At 44.0% G+C, this 27,174-nt stretch overlaps 8 non-coding genes across 8 annotated transcripts; all 8 read right to left on the bottom strand.

Annotated features, from left to right (window-relative positions):
- Positions 1 to 306: 306 nt before the first annotated feature.
- LOC130306281 (U2 spliceosomal RNA) lies at positions 307 to 497 on the bottom strand. The gene has a single exon (XR_008855656.1). It is a non-coding gene; the product is annotated as a U2 spliceosomal RNA (small nuclear RNA).
- A 2,089-nt stretch (positions 498 to 2,586) lies between these two features.
- Positions 2,587 to 2,777, bottom strand: LOC130306276 (U2 spliceosomal RNA). Its single transcript, XR_008855652.1, has one exon. It is a non-coding gene; the product is annotated as a U2 spliceosomal RNA (small nuclear RNA).
- A 2,092-nt stretch (positions 2,778 to 4,869) lies between these two features.
- LOC130306264 (U2 spliceosomal RNA) lies at positions 4,870 to 5,060 on the bottom strand. The gene has a single exon (XR_008855641.1). It is a non-coding gene; the product is annotated as a U2 spliceosomal RNA (small nuclear RNA).
- A 2,089-nt stretch (positions 5,061 to 7,149) lies between these two features.
- LOC130306279 (U2 spliceosomal RNA) lies at positions 7,150 to 7,337 on the bottom strand. The gene has a single exon (XR_008855655.1). It is a non-coding gene; the product is annotated as a U2 spliceosomal RNA (small nuclear RNA).
- Positions 7,338 to 14,246: 6,909 nt separating this feature from the next.
- Positions 14,247 to 14,437, bottom strand: LOC130306252 (U2 spliceosomal RNA). The gene has a single exon (XR_008855630.1). It is a non-coding gene; the product is annotated as a U2 spliceosomal RNA (small nuclear RNA).
- A 2,092-nt stretch (positions 14,438 to 16,529) lies between these two features.
- LOC130306240 (U2 spliceosomal RNA) lies at positions 16,530 to 16,720 on the bottom strand. Its single transcript, XR_008855619.1, has one exon. It is a non-coding gene; the product is annotated as a U2 spliceosomal RNA (small nuclear RNA).
- A 2,088-nt stretch (positions 16,721 to 18,808) lies between these two features.
- On the bottom strand, positions 18,809 to 18,996 carry LOC130306278 (U2 spliceosomal RNA). The gene has a single exon (XR_008855654.1). It is a non-coding gene; the product is annotated as a U2 spliceosomal RNA (small nuclear RNA).
- A 6,904-nt stretch (positions 18,997 to 25,900) lies between these two features.
- On the bottom strand, positions 25,901 to 26,091 carry LOC130306274 (U2 spliceosomal RNA). Its single transcript, XR_008855651.1, has one exon. It is a non-coding gene; the product is annotated as a U2 spliceosomal RNA (small nuclear RNA).
- Between the last annotated feature and the right edge of the window lie 1,083 nt (positions 26,092 to 27,174).

The raw sequence follows: 27,174 nt of genomic DNA, 5'->3' as shown, positions 1-27,174 counted from the left end.
GGAACATTCAGCACCCACCCGCTATCAAGGCAGCTGCCTATCATGTCATGCCCTACCTGCACAGGTGTGCTGGCTACTCAAATGATCCAATTAAGGAGGCCATTTAGTCAGCAGCAGCAGAAGTCCTGTGCCTGGACGCTCCAACAGGGGCCAGACACAAGCAGAAGCAGAAGCAGCAGAAGCAGCAGCAGCACCACCTTTTGTTTTTTGGCTGCAGCAGCAGCAAGGCCCACAGGGCTGGCTAGCTGGCTAGCCAGCAAGCAGGTAGCAATGAAAGTAGGAATCTTTCTTTTTAACCCTGTAAGGGGGTGGTGCACTGTACCCGAAGATACTGCCATATCGGGTCAATGCATAGGGCGACGGAAGCAAGCTTCGAAATCGGCCCCCGTTCTCAAAAATCCATTTAATATATGGTCCCCAGATAGGGGACGTATCAGATATTAAACTGATAAGAACAGATACTACACTTGATCTTAGCCAAAAGGCCGAGAAGCGATAACCGTGAAAGGGGCGGGCCCAACAAGGTCCCCTTCATGGGCACTATCACTGCTTGCTGTCAGGGAGGCTGCCAGACAATTTTCCATGCACACTCTGGGCTGGGGGGCAGTCAACCACCAGTACACACAGCAGAACCTAAACCCATACCATTATTGCTAAGCAGCAAGACAGGGGCCCATTGCACTCCCACGGGGCCTTTTTAAATGCAATCCATAACCCGGATTTGCCAGGAACCCTTCTTACTCCTCCTACTTGCATGTGACACTGGGCTTAGGATCTGCATAGGAAACACACACACAAGCACACACCTACCTTTGTTGCCTGCAGATGCCTCCTTGGCTGTCCCCAAACGGTATCAAACCAACACCCACGGGAAGCTGTAAGCATAGAGGACATGCCTGCACCCCATTGGACTTACCTGTGTGGGTTAAATCCGGGTTATTTGACAACCTATGGCGGTGATGGTTCTGCTCAGGCAGAGCAGTGCTGATGCTCCTCATAAAGCTGTCGCTGCTGTGAAGGTTCTAGGTGACATCACAAATCCCTTTGGTTACATACACAACAAAGCTGGGTTGTTGTTGTTTACACTCTGCAAGGCCTGTGGAAGTGAGTGACATCATAGCACTGTAGTTCTGAGGGTTCAAGATGGATGCAACAATCTCCTGTTGCTTCTATGAAGGCCGTAATAGACGACATCACCAAACAGCTCCATAGTCACATACACAGCAAAGGAGAGATGTTGTTTACACCTAGTGATGTCAGTGGTATTGAGTGACATCACAGCACAGTGCTAAGGCTCCTGGGCCTGGACACAGCAGCGGCTGCAATATCTCAACGGAGAATACGTTTATATCTATGTGTGTGTGTGCGCATATATATATATATATATATATATATATATATATATATATATATATTCTCCGCCGAAATCACTTTTAAACCCATTTCCACCTTTTTTTCCCTTCTCTTCCTCTTACTTTTTTTTCACGTTTTTTTACGTTTTTCTCCTTTTCGCCTCTTTTCTGGGCGTATTATTCTTCTTTTTCTTCTTTTTTTTCGTCTAATGCATACCCCATCAGTGCAGCAATGCTTATTCAATACCGCCAGCAGATGGAGACACTGGGGGATAATTTTCTAAGGATTTATACTGATTTTTCCTGTCTGAATTTGTCGCACAGAAAGTTGCAGGCCAAATATGTGTGACATTTCTGCGACTTTAGCTTCTAGAGCATTTTTACAACATTATACATAGGTGCTGAATACATAAAAAGCGACTGTTCAGCGACAGACAAGTCGCATCGGCTGAAAGTAGGCCAGAATGTCAGTCCATGTTGGAGCAGGTTTAGATACAGTCTAAAGCATAGATCTCAAAGTCTGTGCACAGAATTTAGCAAGGGCCTCGCACCTTCTGATGCATCAGGTAGGTGCACAATAGCATAGCCTAACCCTCTGTACTTTGGTCTATATTGATGCGGGACATAGACAGCCAGCTGATGACCAATCCATTAGTGCAATGGATGGCTGGAAGCATTTGTCTTTGCCTTTGCAATACCACAGAAGCAATGCATGGTCAATGTACAGCAATGACACACCTGTGTGAACAGCCAGGAGACCCCCCCCCCCCCATGTTATGTTACATAGTTACATAGTTAGTACGGTCGAAAAAAGACATATGTCCATCACGTTCAACCAGGGAATTAAGGGGTAGGGGTGTGGCGCGATATTGGGGAAGGGATGAGATTTTATATTTCTTCATAAGCATTAATCTTATTTTGTCAATTAGGAACATTCAGCACCCACCCGCTATCAAGGCAGCTGCCTATCATGTCATGCCCTACCTGCACAGGTGTGCTGGCTACTCAAATGATCCAATTAAGGAGGCCATTTAGTCAGCAGCAGCAGAAGTCCTGTGCCTGGACGCTCCAACAGGGGCCAGACACAAGCAGAAGCAGAAGCAGCAGAAGCAGCAGCAGCACCACCTTTTGTTTTTTGGCTGCAGCAGCAGCAAGGCCCACAGGGCTGGCTAGCTGGCTAGCCAGCAAGCAGGTAGCAATGAAAGTAGGAATCTTTCTTTTTAACCCTGTAAGGGGGTGGTGCACTGTACCCGAAGATACTGCCATATCGGGTCAATGCATAGGGCGACGGAAGCAAGCTTCGAAATCGGCCCCCGTTCTCAAAAATCCATTTAATATATGGTCCCCAGATAGGGGACGTATCAGATATTAAACTGATAAGAACAGATACTACACTTGATCTTAGCCAAAAGGCCGAGAAGCGATAACCGTGAAAGGGGCGGGCCCAACAAGGTCCCCTTCATGGGCACTATCACTGCTTGCTGTCAGGGAGGCTGCCAGACAATTTTCCATGCACACTCTGGGCTGGGGGGCAGTCAACCACCAGTACACACAGCAGAACCTAAACCCATACCATTATTGCTAAGCAGCAAGACAGGGGCCCATTGCACTCCCACGGGGCCTTTTTAAATGCAATCCATAACCCGGATTTGCCAGGAACCCTTCTTACTCCTCCTACTTGCATGTGACACTGGGCTTAGGATCTGCATAGGAAACACACACACAAGCACACACCTACCTTTGTTGCCTGCAGATGCCTCCTTGGCTGTCCCCAAACGGTATCAAACCAACACCCACGGGAAGCTGTAAGCATAGAGGACATGCCTGCACCCCATTGGACTTACCTGTGTGGGTTAAATCCGGGTTATTTGACAACCTATGGCGGTGATGGTTCTGCTCAGGCAGAGCAGTGCTGATGCTCCTCATAAAGCTGTCGCTGCTGTGAAGGTTCTAGGTGACATCACAAATCCCTTTGGTTACATACACAACAAAGCTGGGTTGTTGTTGTTTACACTCTGCAAGGCCTGTGGAAGTGAGTGACATCATAGCACTGTAGTTCTGAGGGTTCAAGATGGATGCAACAATCTCCTGTTGCTTCTATGAAGGCCGTAATAGACGACATCACCAAACAGCTCCATAGTCACATACACAGCAAAGGAGAGATGTTGTTTACACCTAGTGATGTCAGTGGTATTGAGTGACATCACAGCACAGTGCTAAGGCTCCTGGGCCTGGACACAGCAGCGGCTGCAATATCTCAACGGAGAATACGTTTATATCTATGTGTGTGTGTGCGCATATATATATATATATATATATATATATATATATATATATATATTTCTCCGCCGAAATCACTTTTAAACCCATTTCCACCTTTTTTTCCCTTCTCTTCCTCTTACTTTTTTTTCACGTTTTTTTACGTTTTTCTCCTTTTCGCCTCTTTTCTGGGCGTATTATTCTTCTTTTTCTTCTTTTTTTTCGTCTAATGCATACCCCATCAGTGCAGCAATGCTTATTCAATACCGCCAGCAGATGGAGACACTGGGGGATAATTTTCTAAGGATTTATACTGATTTTTCCTGTCTGAATTTGTCGCACAGAAAGTTGCAGGCCAAATATGTGTGACATTTCTGCGACTTTAGCTTCTAGAGCATTTTTACAACATTATACATAGGTGCTGAATACATAAAAAGCGACTGTTCAGCGACAGACAAGTCGCATCGGCTGAAAGTAGGCCAGAATGTCAGTCCATGTTGGAGCAGGTTTAGATACAGTCTAAAGCATAGATCTCAAAGTCTGTGCACAGAATTTAGCAAGGGCCTCGCACCTTCTGATGCATCAGGTAGGTGCACAATAGCATAGCCTAACCCTCTGTACTTTGGTCTATATTGATGCGGGACATAGACAGCCAGCTGATGACCAATCCATTAGTGCAATGGATGGCTGGAAGCATTTGTCTTTGCCTTTGCAATACCACAGAAGCAATGCATGGTCAATGTACAGCAATGACACACCTGTGTGAACAGCCAGGAGACCCCCCCCCCCCCCCCCATGTTATGTTACATAGTTACATAGTTAGTACGGTCGAAAAAAGACATATGTCCATCACGTTCAACCAGGGAATTAAGGGGTAGGGGTGTGGCGCGATATTGGGGAAGGGATGAGATTTTATATTTCTTCATAAGCATTAATCTTATTTTGTCAATTAGGAACATTCAGCACCCACCCGCTATCAAGGCAGCTGCCTATCATGTCATGCCCTACCTGCACAGGTGTGCTGGCTACTCAAATGATCCAATTAAGGAGGCCATTTAGTCAGCAGCAGCAGAAGTCCTGTGCCTGGACGCTCCAACAGGGGCCAGACACAAGCAGAAGCAGAAGCAGCAGAAGCAGCAGCAGCACCACCTTTTGTTTTTTGGCTGCAGCAGCAGCAAGGCCCACAGGGCTGGCTAGCTGGCTAGCCAGCAAGCAGGTAGCAATGAAAGTAGGAATCTTTCTTTTTAACCCTGTAAGGGGGTGGTGCACTGTACCCGAAGATACTGCCATATCGGGTCAATGCATAGGGCGACGGAAGCAAGCTTCGAAATCGGCCCCCGTTCTCAAAAATCCATTTAATATATGGTCCCCAGATAGGGGACGTATCAGATATTAAACTGATAAGAACAGATACTACACTTGATCTTAGCCAAAAGGCCGAGAAGCGATAACCGTGAAAGGGGCGGGCCCAACAAGGTCCCCTTCATGGGCACTATCACTGCTTGCTGTCAGGGAGGCTGCCAGACAATTTTCCATGCACACTCTGGGCTGGGGGGCAGTCAACCACCAGTACACACAGCAGAACCTAAACCCATACCATTATTGCTAAGCAGCAAGACAGGGGCCCATTGCACTCCCACGGGGCCTTTTTAAATGCAATCCATAACCCGGATTTGCCAGGAACCCTTCTTACTCCTCCTACTTGCATGTGACACTGGGCTTAGGATCTGCATAGGAAACACACACACAAGCACACACCTACCTTTGTTGCCTGCAGATGCCTCCTTGGCTGTCCCCAAACGGTATCAAACCAACACCCACGGGAAGCTGTAAGCATAGAGGACATGCCTGCACCCCATTGGACTTACCTGTGTGGGTTAAATCCGGGTTATTTGACAACCTATGGCGGTGATGGTTCTGCTCAGGCAGAGCAGTGCTGATGCTCCTCATAAAGCTGTCGCTGCTGTGAAGGTTCTAGGTGACATCACAAATCCCTTTGGTTACATACACAACAAAGCTGGGTTGTTGTTGTTTACACTCTGCAAGGCCTGTGGAAGTGAGTGACATCATAGCACTGTAGTTCTGAGGGTTCAAGATGGATGCAACAATCTCCTGTTGCTTCTATGAAGGCCGTAATAGACGACATCACCAAACAGCTCCATAGTCACATACACAGCAAAGGAGAGATGTTGTTTACACCTAGTGATGTCAGTGGTATTGAGTGACATCACAGCACAGTGCTAAGGCTCCTGGGCCTGGACACAGCAGCGGCTGCAATATCTCAACGGAGAATACGTTTATATCTATGTGTGTGTGTGCGCTATATATATATATATATATATATATATATATATATATATATATATTCTCCGCCGAAATCACTTTTAAACCCATTTCCACCTTTTTTTCCCTTCTCTTCCTCTTACTTTTTTTTCACGTTTTTTTACGTTTTTCTCCTTTTCGCCTCTTTTCTGGGCGTATTATTCTTCTTTTTCTTCTTTTTTTTCGTCTAATGCATACCCCATCAGTGCAGCAATGCTTATTCAATACCGCCAGCAGATGGAGACACTGGGGGATAATTTTCTAAGGATTTATACTGATTTTTCCTGTCTGAATTTGTCGCACAGAAAGTTGCAGGCCAAATATGTGTGACATTTCTGCGACTTTAGCTTCTAGAGCATTTTTACAACATTATACATAGGTGCTGAATACATAAAAAGCGACTGTTCAGCGACAGACAAGTCGCATCGGCTGAAAGTAGGCCAGAATGTCAGTCCATGTTGGAGCAGGTTTAGATACAGTCTAAAGCATAGATCTCAAAGTCTGTGCACAGAATTTAGCAAGGGCCTCGCACCTTCTGATGCATCAGGTAGGTGCACAATAGCATAGCCTAACCCTCTGTACTTTGGTCTATATTGATGCGGGACATAGACAGCCAGCTGATGACCAATCCATTAGTGCAATGGATGGCTGGAAGCATTTGTCTTTGCCTTTGCAATACCACAGAAGCAATGCATGGTCAATGTACAGCAATGACACACCTGTGTGAACAGCCAGGAGACCCCCCCCCCCCCCATGTTATGTTACATAGTTACATAGTTAGTACGGTCGAAAAAAGACATATGTCCATCACGTTCAACCAGGGAATTAAGGGGTAGGGGTGTGGCGCGATATTGGGGAAGGGATGAGATTTTATATTTCTTCATAAGCATTAATCTTATTTTGTCAATTAGGAACATTCAGCACCCACCCGCTATCAAGGCAGCTGCCTATCATGTCATGCCCTACCTGCACAGGTGTGCTGGCTACTCAAATGATCCAATTAAGGAGGCCATTTAGTCAGCAGCAGCAGAAGTCCTGTGCCTGGACGCTCCAACAGGGGCCAGACACAAGCAGAAGCAGAAGCAGCAGAAGCAGCAGCAGCACCACCTTTTGTTTTTTGGCTGCAGCAGCAGCAAGGCCCACAGGGCTGGCTAGCTGGCTAGCCAGCAAGCAGGTAGCAATGAAAGTAGGAATCTTTCTTTTTAACCCTGTAAGGGGGTGGTGCACTGTACCCGAAGATACTGCCATATCGGGTCAATGCATAGGGCGACGGAAGCAAGCTTCGAAATCGGCCCCCGTTCTCAAAAATCCATTTAATATATGGTCCCCAGATAGGGGACGTATCAGATATTAAACTGATAAGAACAGATTTTTTTTTTTTTTTTTTTTTTTTTTTTAAACCTTCAGGTTTGGACATTAAAACATCAAAATCCAACTCCATACTTCGTCACTTAGACTTTCTGAAGTAAAGTCCAACTCATCATTAGGTCTTTCTTTTTATTTTCAATTTCAAACAAACATAAATACCATCACCAATTACAAACTTACAAGATATCTCCATTTCAAAAACTTCCATATCCCCTCAGCATCCTTATCCCCCAAATTCTTCCTATCACACAAATAAACAACATATAACCTATCTAGAATCAACTTAATACAACCCTCCACCGACACGTTTTTTCTTTTGAATACACATAAATTCCTAACATCCCAAAGTACTTCTTTAATAATGGCAAGCAACACAAAAAAAACCCTTTCCTTATCTCTCCCTACCATACTAAGTCCAAACATAACCACATCATACGACATATACCTTATACCAGTCAATTCTTTAAACAGCAAACTCATCCCTTTCCACACACCTTGCGCCATTTCACAATTCCAAAATACATGCATCACACTCTCAATCCCATCACACCCATCTCTTGGACACCTCTCATACCTTCCAATCCCTCTATTTCTTTGAAATTCTCTTACCGGTAACGCACCATGCAAACTCTGCCATACTATCTCACGTTGTCTATTTGTTACTCCAACAGTCATTATACTCTTCCACACTCTCCCCACATCTACAGCTCTCACCATATTAATTGAACATTCAACTTCGTCTTTTTTAATGTACCCAATCATACTCTTTTTACTCACAAACACTTCTGGACCCACACCAATCAACCTATAATTCTCCAAAAATTTCACCACATATACATACCAACTAGGACACACAAAAGCATAAGGCACTCTCAAATCTCTTTCCAACCAACCCAATTTACATAACACACTGCCACCCAAATATCTCACCATACATGCACAACTCTTTTCACCTCCCATCATTCTTTTCAAAGCAAAAACAATATTCACACCCAGATACACATCAACATTCGGAAAGTCCATTCCTCCATTTTTACCATCTTTCATTACAATCTCTCTCTTAACTCTTTCCATCTTTGTACCCCACAAAAACACAAATAACATTCTTTTCACCTTTCGCAAAACCATATAACTTGGCGGAAACACAACAGCAACATATAACAGTATTGGCAAAATCACACTCTTCACTATCATAACCTTACCAACCATTGACAACTCTCTCAACCTCCAAAAATTCAATTTCTTTTGCACTCTCTTCCCCACATCCTCCCAACTATTTCTACCATCCAACCGTTCATCCATCTTCACCCCCAACACCTGAATAGGCCCTTCCACCCCTTCCATACCAACATCCTCACTCTGAGTCACACCACCAAAACATTTATATTCACTCTTTCCCCAATTGACCTTAAAACCAGACGCACCACAAAACAGACTTACCAATAACTTGGATCTTCTTACAGCCGCAACAGATTCACTTACCACACATACATCATCCATATAAGCCAACACTTTAACCTCTTTACCACGACCCCCCGGAACTCTCACACCTCTCACACATTTATCCTTACGCAATAATTCTAATAATGGTTCCATAGCACAAATAAAAGCAATAGGTGACAAGGGACATCCCTGTCTCACCCCTGAACATACTTTAATCTCCTCAGTCATCCATCCATTAATCAGAATCTTACTATACACTTCCTTATACAACATTCTCACAATATTCACAAAATCACCTGGAAACCCCATTTTAACTAGCACCTTAAACAAAAACCCATGCGACAAACGGTCAAAAGCTTTTTCAAAATCAATTGACAACACACGAACCACCTGCTTTCTACACATACCATCCCACAATATATCTCTCAACAAACACAAATTCTCACTAATTCTTCTTCCTGGCACACCACACACTTGCTCCTCCCCAATCACTTGCTCTATCACGTCCCTCATTCTATTTGTAATCAGCTTTGCAAATATTTTATAATCCACATTCAACAAAGTTATCGGCCTCCAATTCCTTACATCATTCACATCCCCTTTCTTATAAATCAAAACCACTATCCCACTCTTCATACTTTCCACCAATCTTCCATTAGCCCACATATACTTAAAGATACTCTCCATATCATCCTTCAGTACATCCCACAATTTCACATAAAACTCAGCCGGCAACCCATCCTCTCCAGGAGTCTTATTTTTAGCCATACTATCAACCGTCCTTTTAATTTCTTCCATTCCAATCTCTCTCATTAAACTCTCATACTCATTACAATCTACCTTCTTATCAATCACTTCCAGCACTTCCTCAGCCAAACCCCTATCACACTGTTTGACTGCATATAAGTCCTCATAAAACTCTTTCACCACATTCAGTACAGCTTTGCCTCTCACCAAACCACCATCCTTATCATACACACTCACTAAATCATCCTTTCTCCCAATCACTTTCTTAAAAAAATATCTTGAACACTTTTCATCCTTCTCCAATTTGTCCACTTTTGCTCGGTACATTAACTCTTTTCCTCTTTCATTCAACCAATCCTTTATATCTCTTTTCACAGCATCAATCTTACCATCCACTCTCCATCCCTTCTTTTTCAACTTAATGAGAAACCCCAACCTTTTATTCAGCCATTCATACTTCTTTCTTTCCCTAGCTTTCCTTTTATAACCTTCCCTCTTGAAAAAAACCTTAGTTCTTTCTTTAACCCACTCCCACCAACACAATAAATCCAAAAATTCTTTTTTCTTCTCACACCATAACTTATACTTCTTAATATACCTATCATATACCTCCTTTTCATCCAACAGTTTCACATTAAGCTTCCAGTAACCCCTCCCACTTATGCAAATCTCATCCAACACCAAACCACAACTCACACGCTCATGATCAGAATAAATCACTCTCTCTTGCTTATACCACATACATCCTATCATTTTGGACACAAAACACATATCTAATCTTGACTCACTCCTTCCACTCTCAGCATGATATGTTGCTAACACAGGATTCACACCACACACTTCAACCACATCTCTTAACTTGAAATCACTCACCATACTCTTAAGCATATTTCCAGAAACATCCGCATCCCTCCCAATCTCACAGTTGAAATCACCTACTAACAACACTGGTTCCTTCCCAGACAAAAACCCCTTAATTATTTCAAACAAACCCACCCTCTCCTCCTTATTCACAGGTGCATAAACATTAATTAACTTAAACTTAAACCCATGTAACCCAACCTCCACCAACACACACCTTCCTTCCCTTAACACCATTTGACTACAAACTTTAAACTTATTATTCCTAAACAAAACCCCAACTCCATCATTTCTATTTACATTAGAGCAAGACCACACTGCTGGTCCATATCTCCACTCCTCCTTTTTTGGAGGAAAATCCAATCCACATTCCTGTAGACAAATTATGTCATTATTAGTTCCTGCCAATTCCTCCAGAATGGCCGCTCTTCTATTCTTATTTTTAAAGACTCTAACATTTGACAAACTAACCGAAAAAGACATATCAAATCAAATAACAACCCATAGGAAGAAAAAACCTAGAAGAGAGTTAATGAACTTTACGGCTCAGTGTCGAGGGAGAAGTTTCTTCTCCAATGCATTTATCCATTTCACCCTCAGATATTGCGGCAAAACGATTACTCGTCTCCACCACCGTCTGCTCCATCTTTTCACCACTGGCACCTCTCGCCGCCTTCCGTGGGGGACGAAAAAGATCTTCCTCTCTCTCTTTAGCACTTTCCTCTTCTGAATTCGACCATTCAACTTTTTGAGTGCCAGACACCTGAGGACTAGGCACCTCTTCAATTCTCACCTCCTCCTCCATCTCCTCTTCAATCTCCTCCTGCACCTTCTCTTCCACCACCGTTGCTTTCTCAATAATGCTAGCAATCACACTCTTTTCTGCCATGTCTGCCTTTGCCTTTTCCCTTTTTTTAATTGCCAAATCTTTTCTGGCCTCTTTCTCCTTCTCCCTCTTAGCCACCTCCGGACAATTTCTATACACATGTCCAACAAGGCCACAAAGATCACAAGTTCTGGGCTGTGGACAAGCTCCCGCCTCATGCCCTGGCATTTTACAATTTCGGCACTTCTTATTACCTGGACAAGCCTCTTTAACATGTCCAAACAGCAAACAATCACGGCAAAACAATGGCTGGCCATAATAATAGACATAACCCCGGTTTCCAGCGATTGAAAAATTGGCCGGTGGGTGTTTCACTCCACCAATGCTCCCAGGATCCAGCTTCAGTTTTACAAAGAACTTCCATGTGCCATTAAACACACCCAAACTACTAGTTTGCTTCACTCCCCCTTGGACACTTTCACAGTAGATACTTAGAAAGTTCTTAATCATATCCGGGTCTAAGAACGGATTGTACATATGTACAAACAGAGTCTTCACTCCCATCTCAAACAGAGGGAAAAACTTTACATTTTCCAAGACAGAGTTATTGGCATTTCTTTTCAAACATTCATAGAAGTTCTGGCAATCAGCTTCATAGATGAAGGACACATCATATATTCCTTGCTTCCTATTCTCTTGCACACAGAACAAACTATCCATGCCAAAACCGCCCAATTTCTCCACAAGTTCATGTCCAATGTACTCAATCCGATTCTTACCCCGGTCAGAAGTTTCCACCACAAAACGTACAGTCTTCTCAATCGCAGGGAGGTATTCCTTTCCAGCCATTATTCTTCTCTTGTCTGTCGATTCCACAGTAAGATCACCACTCCGGATTCCTGCTCAGCAGAACACCCGCACCCCTGACCCAGACCAAGTTTACACTTGATCGGAGCCAAAAGGCCGAGAAGCGATAACCGTGAAAGGGGCGGGCCCAACAAGGTCCCCTTCATGGGCACTATCACTGCTTGCTGTCAGGGAGGCTGCCAGACAATTTTCCATGCACACTCTGGGCTGGGGGGCAGAGTCAACCACCAGTACACACAGCAGAACCTAAACCCATACCATTATTGCTAAGCAGCAAGACAGGGGCCCATTGCACTCCCACGGGGCCTTTTTAAATGCAATCCATAACCCGGATTTGCCAGGAACCCTTCTTACTCCTCCTACTTGCATGTGACACTGGGCTTAGGATCTGCATAGGAAACACACACACAAGCACACACCTACCTTTGTTGCCTGCAGATGCCTCCTTGGCTGTCCCCAAACGGTATCAAACCAACACCCACGGGAAGCTGTAAGCATAGAGGACATGCCTGCACCCCATTGGACTTACCTGTGTGGGTTAAATCCGGGTTATTTGACAACCTATGGCGGTGATGGTTCTGCTCAGGCAGAGCAGTGCTGATGCTCCTCATAAAGCTGTCGCTGCTGTGAAGGTTCTAGGTGACATCACAAATCCCTTTGGTTACATACACAACAAAGCTGGGTTGTTGTTGTTTACACTCTGCAAGGCCTGTGGAAGTGAGTGACATCATAGCACTGTAGTTCTGAGGGTTCAAGATGGATGCAACAATCTCCTGTTGCTTCTATGAAGGCCGTAATAGACGACATCACCAAACAGCTCCATAGTCACATACACAGCAAAGGAGAGATGTTGTTTACACCTAGTGATGTCAGTGGTATTGAGTGACATCACAGCACAGTGCTAAGGCTCCTGGGCCTGGACACAGCAGCGGCTGCAATATCTCAACGGAGAATACGTTTATATCTATGTGTGTGTGTGCGCATATATATATATATATATATATATATATATATATATATATATATATTTCTCCGCCGAAATCACTTTTAAACCCATTTCCACCTTTTTTTCCCTTCTCTTCCTCTTACTTTTTTTTCACGTTTTTTTACGTTTTTCTCCTTTTCGCCTCTTTTCTGGGCGTATTATTCTTCTTTTTCTTCTTTTTTTTCGTCTAATGCATACCCCATCAGTGCAGCAATGCTTATTCAATACCGCCAGCAGATGGAGACACTGGGGGATAATTTTCTAAGGATTTATACTGATTTTTCCTGTCTGAATTTGTCGCACAGAAAGTTGCAGGCCAAATATGTGTGACATTTCTGCGACTTTAGCTTCTAGAGCATTTTTACAACATTATACATAGGTGCTGAATACATAAAAAGCGACTGTTCAGCGACAGACAAGTCGCATCGGCTGAAAGTAGGCCAGAATGTCAGTCCATGTTGGAGCAGGTTTAGATACAGTCTAAAGCATAGATCTCAAAGTCTGTGCACAGAATTTAGCAAGGGCCTCGCACCTTCTGATGCATCAGGTAGGTGCACAATAGCATAGCCTAACCCTCTGTACTTTGGTCTATATTGATGCGGGACATAGACAGCCAGCTGATGACCAATCCATTAGTGCAATGGATGGCTGGAAGCATTTGTCTTTGCCTTTGCAATACCACAGAAGCAATGCATGGTCAATGTACAGCAATGACACACCTGTGTGAACAGCCAGGAGACCCCCCCCCCCCCCATGTTATGTTACATAGTTACATAGTTAGTACGGTCGAAAAAAGACATATGTCCATCACGTTCAACCAGGGAATTAAGGGGTAGGGGTGTGGCGCGATATTGGGGAAGGGATGAGATTTTATATTTCTTCATAAGCATTAATCTTATTTTGTCAATTAGGAACATTCAGCACCCACCCGCTATCAAGGCAGCTGCCTATCATGTCATGCCCTACCTGCACAGGTGTGCTGGCTACTCAAATGATCCAATTAAGGAGGCCATTTAGTCAGCAGCAGCAGAAGTCCTGTGCCTGGACGCTCCAACAGGGGCCAGACACAAGCAGAAGCAGAAGCAGCAGAAGCAGCAGCAGCACCACCTTTTGTTTTTTGGCTGCAGCAGCAGCAAGGCCCACAGGGCTGGCTAGCTGGCTAGCCAGCAAGCAGGTAGCAATGAAAGTAGGAATCTTTCTTTTTAACCCTGTAAGGGGGTGGTGCACTGTACCCGAAGATACTGCCATATCGGGTCAATGCATAGGGCGACGGAAGCAAGCTTCGAAATCGGCCCCCGTTCTCAAAAATCCATTTAATATATGGTCCCCAGATAGGGGACGTATCAGATATTAAACTGATAAGAACAGATACTACACTTGATCTTAGCCAAAAGGCCGAGAAGCGATAACCGTGAAAGGGGCGGGCCCAACAAGGTCCCCTTCATGGGCACTATCACTGCTTGCTGTCAGGGAGGCTGCCAGACAATTTTCCATGCACACTCTGGGCTGGGGGGCAGTCAACCACCAGTACACACAGCAGAACCTAAACCCATACCATTATTGCTAAGCAGCAAGACAGGGGCCCATTGCACTCCCACGGGGCCTTTTTAAATGCAATCCATAACCCGGATTTGCCAGGAACCCTTCTTACTCCTCCTACTTGCATGTGACACTGGGCTTAGGATCTGCATAGGAAACACACACACAAGCACACACCTACCTTTGTTGCCTGCAGATGCCTCCTTGGCTGTCCCCAAACGGTATCAAACCAACACCCACGGGAAGCTGTAAGCATAGAGGACATGCCTGCACCCCATTGGACTTACCTGTGTGGGTTAAATCCGGGTTATTTGACAACCTATGGCGGTGATGGTTCTGCTCAGGCAGAGCAGTGCTGATGCTCCTCATAAAGCTGTCGCTGCTGTGAAGGTTCTAGGTGACATCACAAATCCCTTTGGTTACATACACAACAAAGCTGGGTTGTTGTTGTTTACACTCTGCAAGGCCTGTGGAAGTGAGTGACATCATAGCACTGTAGTTCTGAGGGTTCAAGATGGATGCAACAATCTCCTGTTGCTTCTATGAAGGCCGTAATAGACGACATCACCAAACAGCTCCATAGTCACATACACAGCAAAGGAGAGATGTTGTTTACACCTAGTGATGTCAGTGGTATTGAGTGACATCACAGCACAGTGCTAAGGCTCCTGGGCCTGGACACAGCAGCGGCTGCAATATCTCAACGGAGAATACGTTTATATCTATGTGTGTGTGCGCATATATATATATATATATATATATATATATATATATATATATATATTTCTCCGCCGAAATCACTTTTAAACCCATTTCCACCTTTTTTTCCCTTCTCTTCCTCTTACTTTTTTTTCACGTTTTTTTACGTTTTTCTCCTTTTCGCCTCTTTTCTGGGCGTATTATTCTTCTTTTTCTTCTTTTTTTTCGTCTAATGCATACCCCATCAGTGCAGCAATGCTTATTCAATACCGCCAGCAGATGGAGACACTGGGGGATAATTTTCTAAGGATTTATACTGATTTTTCCTGTCTGAATTTGTCGCACAGAAAGTTGCAGGCCAAATATGTGTGACATTTCTGCGACTTTAGCTTCTAGAGCATTTTTACAACATTATACATAGGTGCTGAATACATAAAAAGCGACTGTTCAGCGACAGACAAGTCGCATCGGCTGAAAGTAGGCCAGAATGTCAGTCCATGTTGGAGCAGGTTTAGATACAGTCTAAAGCATAGATCTCAAAGTCTGTGCACAGAATTTAGCAAGGGCCTCGCACCTTCTGATGCATCAGGTAGGTGCACAATAGCATAGCCTAACCCTCTGTACTTTGGTCTATATTGATGCGGGACATAGACAGCCAGCTGATGACCAATCCATTAGTGCAATGGATGGCTGGAAGCATTTGTCTTTGCCTTTGCAATACCACAGAAGCAATGCATGGTCAATGTACAGCAATGACACACCTGTGTGAACAGCCAGGAGACCCCCCCCCCCCCCCCCATGTTATGTTACATAGTTACATAGTTAGTACGGTCGAAAAAAGACATATGTCCATCACGTTCAACCAGGGAATTAAGGGGTAGGGGTGTGGCGCGATATTGGGGAAGGGATGAGATTTTATATTTCTTCATAAGCATTAATCTTATTTTGTCAATTAGGAACATTCAGCACCCACCCGCTATCAAGGCAGCTGCCTATCATGTCATGCCCTACCTGCACAGGTGTGCTGGCTACTCAAATGATCCAATTAAGGAGGCCATTTAGTCAGCAGCAGCAGAAGTCCTGTGCCTGGACGCTCCAACAGGGGCCAGACACAAGCAGAAGCAGAAGCAGCAGAAGCAGCAGCAGCACCACCTTTTGTTTTTTGGCTGCAGCAGCAGCAAGGCCCACAGGGCTGGCTAGCTGGCTAGCCAGCAAGCAGGTAGCAATGAAAGTAGGAATCTTTCTTTTTAACCCTGTAAGGGGGTGGTGCACTGTACCCGAAGATACTGCCATATCGGGTCAATGCATAGGGCGACGGAAGCAAGCTTCGAAATCGGCCCCCGTTCTCAAAAATCCATTTAATATATGGTCCCCAGATAGGGGACGTATCAGATATTAAACTGATAAGAACAGATACTACACTTGATCTTAGCCAAAAGGCCGAGAAGCGATAACCGTGAAAGGGGCGGGCCCAACAAGGTCCCCTTCATGGGCACTATCACTGCTTGCTGTCAGGGAGGCTGCCAGACAATTTTCCATGCACACTCTGGGCTGGGGGGCAGTCAACCACCAGTACACACAGCAGAACCTAAACCCATACCATTATTGCTAAGCAGCAAGACAGGGGCCCATTGCACTCCCACGGGGCCTTTTTAAATGCAATCCATAACCCGGATTTGCCAGGAACCCTTCTTACTCCTCCTACTTGCATGTGACACTGGGCTTAGGATCTGCATAGGAAACACACACACAAGCACACACCTACCTTTGTTGCCTGCAGATGCCTCCTTGGCTGTCCCCAAACGGTATCAAACCAACACCCACGGGAAGCTGTAAGCATAGAGGACATGCCTGCACCCCATTGGACTTACCTGTGTGGGTTAAATCCGGGTTATTTGACAACCTATGGCGGTGATGGTTCTGCTCAGGCAGAGCAGTGCTGATGCTCCTCATAAAGCTGTCGCTGCTGTGAAGGTTCTAGGTGACATCACAAATCCCTTTGGTTACATACACAACAAAGCTGGGTTGTTGTTGTTTACACTCTGCAAGGCCTGTGGAAGTGAGTGACATCATAGCACTGTAGTTCTGAGGGTTCAAGATGGATGCAACAATCTCCTGTTGCTTCTATGAAGGCCGTAATAGACGACATCACCAAACAGCTCCATAGTCACATACACAGCAAAGGAGAGATGTTGTTTACACCTAGTGATGTCAGTGGTATTGAGTGACATCACAGCACAGTGCTAAGGCTCCTGGGCCTGGACACAGCAGCGGCTGCAATATCTCAACGGAGAATACGTTTATATCTATGTGTGTGTGTGCGCATATATATATATATATATATATATATATATATATATATATATATTCTCCGCCGAAATCACTTTTAAACCCATTTCCACCTTTTTTTCCCTTCTCTTCCTCTTACTTTTTTTTCACGTTTTTTTACGTTTTTCTCCTTTTCGCCTCTTTTCTGGGCGTATTATTCTTCTTTTTCTTCTTTTTTTTCGTCTAATGCATACCCCATCAGTGCAGCAATGCTTATTCAATACCGCCAGCAGATGGAGACACTGGGGGATAATTTTCTAAGGATTTATACTGATTTTTCCTGTCTGAATTTGTCGCACAGAAAGTTGCAGGCCAAATATGTGTGACATTTCTGCGACTTTAGCTTCTAGAGCATTTTTACAACATTATACATAGGTGCTGAATACATAAAAAGCGACTGTTCAGCGACAGACAAGTCGCATCGGCTGAAAGTAGGCCAGAATGTCAGTCCATGTTGGAGCAGGTTTAGATACAGTCTAAAGCATAGATCTCAAAGTCTGTGCACAGAATTTAGCAAGGGCCTCGCACCTTCTGATGCATCAGGTAGGTGCACAATAGCATAGCCTAACCCTCTGTACTTTGGTCTATATTGATGCGGGACATAGACAGCCAGCTGATGACCAATCCATTAGTGCAATGGATGGCTGGAAGCATTTGTCTTTGCCTTTGCAATACCACAGAAGCAATGCATGGTCAATGTACAGCAATGACACACCTGTGTGAACAGCCAGGAGACCCCCCCCCCCCCCATGTTATGTTACATAGTTACATAGTTAGTACGGTCGAAAAAAGACATATGTCCATCACGTTCAACCAGGGAATTAAGGGGTAGGGGTGTGGCGCGATATTGGGGAAGGGATGAGATTTTATATTTCTTCATAAGCATTAATCTTATTTTGTCAATTAGGAACATTCAGCACCCACCCGCTATCAAGGCAGCTGCCTATCATGTCATGCCCTACCTGCACAGGTGTGCTGGCTACTCAAATGATCCAATTAAGGAGGCCATTTAGTCAGCAGCAGCAGAAGTCCTGTGCCTGGACGCTCCAACAGGGGCCAGACACAAGCAGAAGCAGAAGCAGCAGAAGCAGCAGCAGCACCACCTTTTGTTTTTTGGCTGCAGCAGCAGCAAGGCCCACAGGGCTGGCTAGCTGGCTAGCCAGCAAGCAGGTAGCAATGAAAGTAGGAATCTTTCTTTTTAACCCTGTAAGGGGGTGGTGCACTGTACCCGAAGATACTGCCATATCGGGTCAATGCATAGGGCGACGGAAGCAAGCTTCGAAATCGGCCCCCGTTCTCAAAAATCCATTTAATATATGGTCCCCAGATAGGGGACGTATCAGATATTAAACTGATAAGAACAGATTTTTTTTTTTTTTTTTTTTTTTTTTTTAAACCTTCAGGTTTGGACATTAAAACATCAAAATCCAACTCCATACTTCGTCACTTAGACTTTCTGAAGTAAAGTCCAACTCATCATTAGGTCTTTCTTTTTATTTTCAATTTCAAACAAACATAAATACCATCACCAATTACAAACTTACAAGATATCTCCATTTCAAAAACTTCCATATCCCCTCAGCATCCTTATCCCCCAAATTCTTCCTATCACACAAATAAACAACATATAACCTATCTAGAATCAACTTAATACAACCCTCCACCGACACGTTTTTTCTTTTGAATACACATAAATTCCTAACATCCCAAAGTACTTCTTTAATAATGGCAAGCAACACAAAAAAAACCCTTTCCTTATCTCTCCCTACCATACTAAGTCCAAACATAACCACATCATACGACATATACCTTATACCAGTCAATTCTTTAAACAGCAAACTCATCCCTTTCCACACACCTTGCGCCATTTCACAATTCCAAAATACATGCATCACACTCTCAATCCCATCACACCCATCTCTTGGACACCTCTCATACCTTCCAATCCCTCTATTTCTTTGAAATTCTCTTACCGGTAACGCACCATGCAAACTCTGCCATACTATCTCACGTTGTCTATTTGTTACTCCAACAGTCATTATACTCTTCCACACTCTCCCCACATCTACAGCTCTCACCATATTAATTGAACATTCAACTTCGTCTTTTTTAATGTACCCAATCATACTCTTTTTACTCACAAACACTTCTGGACCCACACCAATCAACCTATAATTCTCCAAAAATTTCACCACATATACATACCAACTAGGACACACAAAAGCATAAGGCACTCTCAAATCTCTTTCCAACCAACCCAATTTACATAACACACTGCCACCCAAATATCTCACCATACATGCACAACTCTTTTCACCTCCCATCATTCTTTTCAAAGCAAAAACAATATTCACACCCAGATACACATCAACATTCGGAAAGTCCATTCCTCCATTTTTACCATCTTTCATTACAATCTCTCTCTTAACTCTTTCCATCTTTGTACCCCACAAAAACACAAATAACATTCTTTTCACCTTTCGCAAAACCATATAACTTGGCGGAAACACAACAGCAACATATAACAGTATTGGCAAAATCACACTCTTCACTATCATAACCTTACCAACCATTGACAACTCTCTCAACCTCCAAAAATTCAATTTCTTTTGCACTCTCTTCCCCACATCCTCCCAACTATTTCTACCATCCAACCGTTCATCCATCTTCACCCCCAACACCTGAATAGGCCCTTCCACCCCTTCCATACCAACATCCTCACTCTGAGTCACACCACCAAAACATTTATATTCACTCTTTCCCCAATTGACCTTAAAACCAGACGCACCACAAAACAGACTTACCAATAACTTGGATCTTCTTACAGCCGCAACAGATTCACTTACCACACATACATCATCCATATAAGCCAACACTTTAACCTCTTTACCACGACCCCCCGGAACTCTCACACCTCTCACACATTTATCCTTACGCAATAATTCTAATAATGGTTCCATAGCACAAATAAAAGCAATAGGTGACAAGGGACATCCCTGTCTCACCCCTGAACATACTTTAATCTCCTCAGTCATCCATCCATTAATCAGAATCTTACTATACACTTCCTTATACAACATTCTCACAATATTCACAAAATCACCTGGAAACCCCATTTTAACTAGCACCTTAAACAAAAACCCATGCGACAAACGGTCAAAAGCTTTTTCAAAATCAATTGACAACACACGAACCACCTGCTTTCTACACATACCATCCCACAATATATCTCTCAACAAACACAAATTCTCACTAATTCTTCTTCCTGGCACACCACACACTTGCTCCTCCCCAATCACTTGCTCTATCACGTCCCTCATTCTATTTGTAATCAGCTTTGCAAATATTTTATAATCCACATTCAACAAAGTTATCGGCCTCCAATTCCTTACATCATTCACATCCCCTTTCTTATAAATCAAAACCACTATCCCACTCTTCATACTTTCCACCAATCTTCCATTAGCCCACATATACTTAAAGATACTCTCCATATCATCCTTCAGTACATCCCACAATTTCACATAAAACTCAGCCGGCAACCCATCCTCTCCAGGAGTCTTATTTTTAGCCATACTATCAACCGTCCTTTTAATTTCTTCCATTCCAATCTCTCTCATTAAACTCTCATACTCATTACAATCTACCTTCTTATCAATCACTTCCAGCACTTCCTCAGCCAAACCCCTATCACACTGTTTGACTGCATATAAGTCCTCATAAAACTCTTTCACCACATTCAGTACAGCTTTGCCTCTCACCAAACCACCATCCTTATCATACACACTCACTAAATCATCCTTTCTCCCAATCACTTTCTTAAAAAAATATCTTGAACACTTTTCATCCTTCTCCAATTTGTCCACTTTTGCTCGGTACATTAACTCTTTTCCTCTTTCATTCAACCAATCCTTTATATCTCTTTTCACAGCATCAATCTTACCATCCACTCTCCATCCCTTCTTTTTCAACTTAATGAGAAACCCCAACCTTTTATTCAGCCATTCATACTTCTTTCTTTCCCTAGCTTTCCTTTTATAACCTTCCCTCTTGAAAAAAACCTTAGTTCTTTCTTTAACCCACTCCCACCAACACAATAAATCCAAAAATTCTTTTTTCTTCTCACACCATAACTTATACTTCTTAATATACCTATCATATACCTCCTTTTCATCCAACAGTTTCACATTAAGCTTCCAGTAACCCCTCCCACTTATGCAAATCTCATCCAACACCAAACCACAACTCACACGCTCATGATCAGAATAAATCACTCTCTCTTGCTTATACCACATACATCCTATCATTTTGGACACAAAACACATATCTAATCTTGACTCACTCCTTCCACTCTCAGCATGATATGTTGCTAACACAGGATTCACACCACACACTTCAACCACATCTCTTAACTTGAAATCACTCACCATACTCTTAAGCATATTTCCAGAAACATCCGCATCCCTCCCAATCTCACAGTTGAAATCACCTACTAACAACACTGGTTCCTTCCCAGACAAAAACCCCTTAATTATTTCAAACAAACCCACCCTCTCCTCCTTATTCACAGGTGCATAAACATTAATTAACTTAAACTTAAACCCATGTAACCCAACCTCCACCAACACACACCTTCCTTCCCTTAACACCATTTGACTACAAACTTTAAACTTATTATTCCTAAACAAAACCCCAACTCCATCATTTCTATTTACATTAGAGCAAGACCACACTGCTGGTCCATATCTCCACTCCTCCTTTTTTGGAGGAAAATCCAATCCACATTCCTGTAGACAAATTATGTCATTATTAGTTCCTGCCAATTCCTCCAGAATGGCCGCTCTTCTATTCTTATTTTTAAAGACTCTAACATTTGACAAACTAACCGAAAAAGACATATCAAATCAAATAACAACCCATAGGAAGAAAAAACCTAGAAGAGAGTTAATGAACTTTACGGCTCAGTGTCGAGGGAGAAGTTTCTTCTCCAATGCATTTATCCATTTCACCCTCAGATATTGCGGCAAAACGATTACTCGTCTCCACCACCGTCTGCTCCATCTTTTCACCACTGGCACCTCTCGCCGCCTTCCGTGGGGGACGAAAAAGATCTTCCTCTCTCTCTTTAGCACTTTCCTCTTCTGAATTCGACCATTCAACTTTTTGAGTGCCAGACACCTGAGGACTAGGCACCTCTTCAATTCTCACCTCCTCCTCCATCTCCTCTTCAATCTCCTCCTGCACCTTCTCTTCCACCACCGTTGCTTTCTCAATAATGCTAGCAATCACACTCTTTTCTGCCATGTCTGCCTTTGCCTTTTCCCTTTTTTTAATTGCCAAATCTTTTCTGGCCTCTTTCTCCTTCTCCCTCTTAGCCACCTCCGGACAATTTCTATACACATGTCCAACAAGGCCACAAAGATCACAAGTTCTGGGCTGTGGACAAGCTCCCGCCTCATGCCCTGGCATTTTACAATTTCGGCACTTCTTATTACCTGGACAAGCCTCTTTAACATGTCCAAACAGCAAACAATCACGGCAAAACAATGGCTGGCCATAATAATAGACATAACCCCGGTTTCCAGCGATTGAAAAATTGGCCGGTGGGTGTTTCACTCCACCAATGCTCCCAGGATCCAGCTTCAGTTTTACAAAGAACTTCCATGTGCCATTAAACACACCCAAACTACTAGTTTGCTTCACTCCCCCTTGGACACTTTCACAGTAGATACTTAGAAAGTTCTTAATCATATCCGGGTCTAAGAACGGATTGTACATATGTACAAACAGAGTCTTCACTCCCATCTCAAACAGAGGGAAAAACTTTACATTTTCCAAGACAGAGTTATTGGCATTTCTTTTCAAACATTCATAGAAGTTCTGGCAATCAGCTTCATAGATGAAGGACACATCATATATTCCTTGCTTCCTATTCTCTTGCACACAGAACAAACTATCCATGCCAAAACCGCCCAATTTCTCCACAAGTTCATGTCCAATGTACTCAATCCGATTCTTACCCCGGTCAGAAGTTTCCACCACAAAACGTACAGTCTTCTCAATCGCAGGGAGGTATTCCTTTCCAGCCATTATTCTTCTCTTGTCTGTCGATTCCACAGTAAGATCACCACTCCGGATTCCTGCTCAGCAGAACACCCGCACCCCTGACCCAGACCAAGTTTACACTTGATCGGAGCCAAAAGGCCGAGAAGCGATAACCGTGAAAGGGGCGGGCCCAACAAGGTCCCCTTCATGGGCACTATCACTGCTTGCTGTCAGGGAGGCTGCCAGACAATTTTCCATGCACACTCTGGGCTGGGGGGCAGTCAACCACCAGTACACACAGCAGAACCTAAACCCATACCATTATTGCTAAGCAGCAAGACAGGGGCCCATTGCACTCCCACGGGGCCTTTTTAAATGCAATCCATAACCCGGATTTGCCAGGAACCCTTCTTACTCCTCCTACTTGCATGTGACACTGGGCTTAGGATCTGCATAGGAAACACACACACAAGCACACACCTACCTTTGTTGCCTGCAGATGCCTCCTTGGCTGTCCCCAAACGGTATCAAACCAACACCCACGGGAAGCTGTAAGCATAGAGGACATGCCTGCACCCCATTGGACTTACCTGTGTGGGTTAAATCCGGGTTATTTGACAACCTATGGCGGTGATGGTTCTGCTCAGGCAGAGCAGTGCTGATGCTCCTCATAAAGCTGTCGCTGCTGTGAAGGTTCTAGGTGACATCACAAATCCCTTTGGTTACATACACAACAAAGCTGGGTTGTTGTTGTTTACACTCTGCAAGGCCTGTGGAAGTGAGTGACATCATAGCACTGTAGTTCTGAGGGTTCAAGATGGATGCAACAATCTCCTGTTGCTTCTATGAAGGCCGTAATAGACGACATCACCAAACAGCTCCATAGTCACATACACAGCAAAGGAGAGATGTTGTTTACACCTAGTGATGTCAGTGGTATTGAGTGACATCACAGCACAGTGCTAAGGCTCCTGGGCCTGGACACAGCAGCGGCTGCAATATCTCAACGGAGAATACGTTTATATCTATGTGTGTGTGTGCGCATATATATATATATATATATATATATATATATATATATATATATATTCTCCGCCGAAATCACTTTTAAACCCATTTCCACCTTTTTTTCCCTTCTCTTCCTCTTACTTTTTTTTCACGTTTTTTTACGTTTTTCTCCTTTTCGCCTCTTTTCTGGGCGTATTATTCTTCTTTTTCTTCTTTTTTTTCGTCTAATGCATACCCCATCAGTGCAGCAATGCTTATTCAATACCGCCAGCAGATGGAGACACTGGGGGATAATTTTCTAAGGATTTATACTGATTTTTCCTGTCTGAATTTGTCGCACAGAAAGTTGCAGGCCAAATATGTGTGACATTTCTGCGACTTTAGCTTCTAGAGCATTTTTACAACATTATACATAGGTGCTGAATACATAAAAAGCGACTGTTCAGCGACAGACAAGTCGCATCGGCTGAAAGTAGGCCAGAATGTCAGTCCATGTTGGAGCAGGTTTAGATACAGTCTAAAGCATAGATCTCAAAGTCTGTGCACAGAATTTAGCAAGGGCCTCGCACCTTCTGATGCATCAGGTAGGTGCACAATAGCATAGCCTAACCCTCTGTACTTTGGTCTATATTGATGCGGGACATAGACAGCCAGCTGATGACCAATCCATTAGTGCAATGGATGGCTGGAAGCATTTGTCTTTGCCTTTGCAATACCACAGAAGCAATGCATGGTCAATGTACAGCAATGACACACCTGTGTGAACAGCCAGGAGACCCCCCCCCCCCCCCCCCCCCATGTTATGTTACATAGTTACATAGTTAGTACGGTCGAAAAAAGACATATGTCCATCACGTTCAACCAGGGAATTAAGGGGTAGGGGTGTGGCGCGATATTGGGGAAGGGATGAGATTTTATATTTCTTCATAAGCATTAATCTTATTTTGTCAATTAGGAACATTCAGCACCCACCCGCTATCAAGGCAGCTGCCTATCATGTCATGCCCTACCTGCACAGGTGTGCTGGCTACTCAAATGATCCAATTAAGGAGGCCATTTAGTCAGCAGCAGCAGAAGTCCTGTGCCTGGACGCTCCAACAGGGGCCAGACACAAGCAGAAGCAGAAGCAGCAGCAGCACCACCTTTTGTTTTTTGGCTGCAGCAGCAGCAAGGCCCACAGGGCTGGCTAGCTGGCTAGCCAGCAAGCAGGTAGCAATGAAAGTAGGAATCTTTCTTTTTAACCCTGTAAGGGGGTGGTGCACTGTACCCGAAGATACTGCCATATCGGGTCAATGCATAGGGCGACGGAAGCAAACTTCGAAATCGGCCCCCGTTCTCAAAAATCCATTTAATATATGGTCCCCAGATAGGGGACGTATCAGATATTAAACTGATAAGAACAGATACTACACTTGATCTTAGCCAAAAGGCCGAGAAGCGATAACCGTGAAAGGGGCGGGCCCAACAAGGTCCCCTTCATGGGCACTATCACTGCTTGCTGTCAGGGAGGCTGCCAGACAATTTTCCATGCACACTCTGGGCTGGGGGGCAGTCAACCACCAGTACACACAGCAGAACCTAAACCCATACCATTATTGCTAAGCAGCAAGACAGGGGCCCATTGCACTCCCACGGGGCCTTTTTAAATGCAATCCATAACCCGGATTTGCCAGGAACCCTTCTTACTCCTCCTACTTGCATGTGACACTGGGCTTAGGATCTGCATAGGAAACACACACACAAGCACACACCTACCTTTGTTGCCTGCAGATGCCTCCTTGGCTGTCCCCAAACGGTATCAAACCAACACCCACGGGAAGCTGTAAGCATAGAGGACATGCCTGCACCCCATTGGACTTACCTGTGTGGGTTAAATCCGGGTTATTTGACAACCTATGGCGGTGATGGTTCTGCTCAGGCAGAGCAGTGCTGATGCTCCTCATAAAGCTGTCGCTGCTGTGAAGGTTCTAGGTGACATCACAAATCCCTTTGGTTACATACACAACAAAGCTGGGTTGTTGTTGTTTACACTCTGCAAGGCCTGTGGAAGTGAGTGACATCATAGCACTGTAGTTCTGAGGGTTCAAGATGGATGCAACAATCTCCTGTTGCTTCTATGAAGGCCGTAATAGACGACATCACCAAACAGCTCCATAGTCACATACACAGCAAAGGAGAGATGTTGTTTACACCTAGTGATGTCAGTGGTATTGAGTGACATCACAGCACAGTGCTAAGGCTCCTGGGCCTGGACACAGCAGCGGCTGCAATATCTCAACGGAGAATACGTTTATATCTATGTGTGTGTGTGCGCATATATATATATATATATATATATATATATATATATATATATATATATCTCCGCCGAAATCACTTTTAAACCCATTTCCACCTTTTTTTCCCTTCTCTTCCTCTTACTTTTTTTTCACGTTTTTTTACGTTTTTCTCCTTTTCGCCTCTTTTCTGGGCGTATTATTCTTCTTTTTCTTCTTTTTTTTCGTCTAATGCATACCCCATCAGTG

The sequence above is a fragment of the Hyla sarda genome, unplaced genomic scaffold (genome assembly GCF_029499605.1).
Source record: "Hyla sarda isolate aHylSar1 unplaced genomic scaffold, aHylSar1.hap1 scaffold_1364, whole genome shotgun sequence".
NCBI lineage: Eukaryota > Metazoa > Chordata > Amphibia > Anura > Hylidae > Hyla > Hyla sarda.
Note: the sequence above shows the minus strand (reverse complement) of the source record. Positions and strands in the feature narration are given on the sequence as shown.